Source organism: Gossypium arboreum, chromosome 5 (assembly GCF_025698485.1).
Source record: "Gossypium arboreum isolate Shixiya-1 chromosome 5, ASM2569848v2, whole genome shotgun sequence".
Classification (NCBI taxonomy): domain Eukaryota; kingdom Viridiplantae; phylum Streptophyta; class Magnoliopsida; order Malvales; family Malvaceae; genus Gossypium; species Gossypium arboreum.
Window position 1 is genome coordinate 73,299,256 of NC_069074.1, and position 4,721 is coordinate 73,303,976.

A 4,721-nucleotide genomic window follows, 5' to 3' on the forward strand; every position below is an offset into this window, starting at 1 on the left:
AAAATCACCATAAATTTTGAGAGTGGAGTTAGAAGCTGAATAAACTATGTAATTAAAGCTTAATGAGTCTAGTTTCAAATGAAATCAACAAGAACATATTTTGACTTCTGTACAATTAGAAATTTGATTCGTAGTAAAGAGTGGTCAGATTAGTCAAACAGTGAAACAGGGGAAACTTTAAGAAAAATCTGGAATTGATTGGCCAAACTAAAAATTCTTAAAATTTTATGGATAAAAGATATATGAGTCTATTTTCAGAGAAATTTTACGGCAATTGATTTGGAGTTTCGTAGCTCCAGTTATAAATAATTTAATGACTGTTTCTCAGGAAGACAGCTTATTGTGAATTTGTGATTTTGTGGTAAACATTGATAAAAAATTTGTTAATGAGTTGCTTAATGTTTTATTATAAACTTAATATGATCTATATGTGTGAAAGTTGAATATATATATTATATCCCTGAAGTAATGCTTGAATAGTCGAATAATGACTAGTTTAAAATTTTTGAATTTAAGCTCAAGAACAAAGAGGATCAAATTTGGATAGGGGAAAAGAGAAAGTAATTGAGTAGCCTTTCCGCAACCGTTCAAGTATATCTGAGGTAAGTTTTGAGTAGTCACCTTTAGTATATAATTGATGATGCTTTGATATGTATATATATTAGATGAATTGTGACCTTTTGGTTCTACTTGAATTAAGTAGTGTGATAAATAATTTATGTATATGACTTATAGTCGAATGGTCACTATGGGTTAAGCTTGAATAATGAAATGGATATGTAATATTTATGTATAACTTTTGAACCGAAATGTAAATGATGGTGTTCATATGGAGCTTATATCCGAATGTAGCAAATGACTACTAATGTGATATGTTGAATGAGATGTGTTAATATATGATTAAATATGCATGATATTTGATGTGTATCCGGGCTTAAAGACCCGTAGGCTATATGCTGGAATTATATCTGGGTTAAATCCTGCAGGCTTCGTGCTGGTAATATATCCGGGTTAAATCCCTCAGGCTTCGTGCTGGTATTATATCTGGGTTAAATCCGCAGTATTATTGCTGGTATTATATCTGAGCTTAAAGTCCCACGGGTTTTGTGCTGGTGACTGGATTCGGGTTTTAAACCTTGCAGGATTAACGCCGGTGATTCGAGTAAGATTATGAATTTGAAAGTTCTAGGTAAACTACTGTTGATTATGTATGATACATTATGATAGTCAGGTACGTATTATGTACTCGTATGTGAATTGATTTTTTAAAGTGAATTATTATTATCAAATAACGATATATGTGTGTGAATGATTACTATATCTACGAATAAGAGCATGACCTATTCGGTCGATGTCTGTCATTATATGAAAGTATGTGACTTAAATTAATTGTATGAGCTATAAAGTAAAGTAAAGTATGTGCTGAAATTTCTTTGTGTATTCATATATTTATATACATATATATTCGGCCAATAGGCTTTTTAATTGGTGTACCTGTGTATATTCGGCCAAGTGATTTGTAATTAGAATATTAGTTTTGTGGTACTAAATGATCGATTTAAATGACAAGTTTAAATTGTTTGTATCGCTTAAAACTTACTAAGCTTTGAAAGCTTACTTTGTTCTTTATTACTGCTTTTATAGATTGTTGATTTTGGCCATCGACTCGTGGATCGTCGTGAGCTCATAACACTATCGATCATTTTGGTACTATTATATTTTGGAGTTGATGTGGCATGTATAGGTTAGACTGTTGAGAACGATATTTTGTAAATGTAAATATTTAGCCATACGAATATGGCATATGATCTTGAATGTTTGTATAGTTTTCAGCTTGATTTTGGATTGTGTTTAATGACTATATGAATGTGATAATTAAATGTTTAGTTCGGTAATACCTCTTAACCTTAATCCGGTGATTGGATATGGGTTAGGGGTGTTACACTAATGGTAAGGTAGTCTAGCATGTGTTGTGGATACTTGACAGCCTGTATGAGCAGTCTCGTGAGTAGCTCGTAAGCGAGCAACATGTGATCTGACATATGAAGTAGCATTGGCTACATATAAGGCACTTAGGTACAAGCTTCCGATGTATCCAATAATATTCTGAGTGTTCAACAGGTAGTTCTAAAAGAAGTTCAATGAGTAATCTTGATGAATACGTCAAAGACGAGAAAGTTGTCATGTGCAAGTGGCACAGGTATGTACATTGAACTCATGAGAATGACATGAGATATGATGAACTTGTGGTCAGAACATGTGTATATGTATACGAAGAATGAGTTTAAGAGATTTGATAAAATGCAAGGTTATGTTCATTATGTTAAATATATGATTAATGCTTGTTTAAGTTGCATTTTTATTTGCATGTGAACTTACTAAGCTTTAATGCTTAACCCCTTGCCTTTCTTCTTCCTTATAGACTTGCCAAGCTAGCTTGGGGATCGGAGAACGTTGGAGACTCAATCACACTGTCAATTGTACATTTGGGTATAGCTAGTTTTATCATTTTGAGTATGGCATGTCTAGGGACTTGGTCATTTTGGTATGTGTCATATTGATTAGTCAAAAGTGTTGGCTCATGATGTTATTATGATTATTTTGTATATGGCCATGAGAGGTGGCTCATATAGATTATTTGGGTTGTAACCCTAATTATTGATGCATGCATGCAAATGTGCTTGTGCTTTAATGTGGTTATACTTGCTTACGATTAATTAGTGTGATGGATAGCTTATATGTGAGTGTATGAAATATGATTAATGTGTATACAATATATATGGTGTAAATGTGTAACTTGAAAGTAGGTTAGTAAGGATGATAAATAAATACGAAATTGGTGTGGAATACCATATGAAAGCATAATAGTTTGGATAGGTGATATGTTGACATTGTTAAGTCATAATTTATCCATGAATGTGAATGTTTGAGTAATTAAATGTGCCATGTTGCATGCCATGATATAAGTGTGAGTATGTCAGTGTTTAAAGGTGGCAAATGGCTTGGAAAATAGCCTAGAAATTGTCCACATGGTTCGACACACGGGCATGTATCTTGGCCGTGTGTGACATACGGTCTACCCCATGGGCGTGTGATCTGGCTGTGTGTCCCCTACACCCTAATTATGCAAAATAGAATGCCCAGTAGTAAACGCACGGGCAGAGACAGGCCATGTCTCTCAGCCATGTGAAGGACACGGCCTTAGGACATAGGCGTGTGCTCAGGTCGTGTGAAGTTTGCACCTAATTTTTGAAATTTAATTCGCCACACGGCCTAAGCACACGGGCGTGTGACTTGGCGTTGTGTATAGCATCCTGAATTAGGCTCTAGTCAGAACAGTGGTTTCAAGACCACAAATCTGAGATAGAAATAATTATTTTGTGATTATTTGATGATCCATGACATGATTGCATGTTTGTGTGAAATTTTCATGAAGAAATTCTATGCCTAAAATGTCCAATTTGACTTTAGGGACTAAATTGAATAAGTTGAAAAATATGTGTTCTAGAAGTTTCAAGCATGAAATTGCATTGGATTATTACTTAGAGGTCATTAAATATCAATTAGACCAAGTTCTAAAATTTTGGACAAAAATGGGCATGAATAGGAAAATTTTGAAAGAAAGGCAAAAAGGGCATTTTTGTCATTTGGTAAATAAAAGAATAAAAAGGGAAAATGAAGAAGTGAAAATCTTGTCCATCTTCTTCAAGCCATAGCCGAATTTTACAAGGGTTCCATAGCTAGGGTTTTCAATTTTTCAAACTTGATTGTAAGTGCTCCCTAGCCTCATTTTTTGATGTTCTTTGCATTTTTGAAGTTCTTGACGCATGATCTATCCATTTCTGGCGATATTTTGAAGTAGGGTTCATGTATGAAAATTGACACATGTGTGACATGGTTGAATTTTGATGTTTAATGGAGGAATATGAATGTTTAATGTGTGATAAACATCTTTTGCTAAGTGATTTTTAGTGAAAACATCTAAAAAGGACTTGTTTGAAAAAGGTGTAAAAATAAGTAGTAGACATGTGAAATAAAGGAAAATATGGGCTGATATGAGATAGAATATGAATCAGCTAGGCTTGGGTAACCAAGAAATTTCATGCATTTCATTTTACGAGGCTAGCGACTAAAGTGTAAATAAGTGAAAAGTTAGGGGTAAAATGATAATTTTATCAAAGTATGTGCTATGGGTCGATTTGACCAATGTATGTATTGAACAAGTAAAATTTGGCATTATAGATTAAGAAAAACGTAATTCGGGTCTTGATTAGGGGAAAAACAAAGTTTACGAGGATTAGGCTTGTTTCTATCATTTTGTACCGAGGTAAGTTCATTTGCAAATAATGTAACATGTTCCATACTTTAAATGCTTTAATGTTGCATGTATGATAAGAATTTACATATTTGATATGTTGTAGTATGATGTGTTTGTTGTTTAAATCTCTTCATGAATACGTGATTGGTGCTATTAGTATTGAAATCGATGTTACGAGCAAGTCTAACAGTGATGCGATAAGTATGGAAATCCCGTTTAAACCTAAGGAATAGTTTAGGATACAAGTGAAATGTCACTAGGAAATATGTGATCTGAACTCATTTAGTTGTGGTCTGAGTTCATGATATATGTGACATCTGAACTAATTGAGTTGTGGTCTGAGGTCGTGATATATATGACACATGTTTTGGTGTTTAGGTATTGGATCATATATTCTATTGAT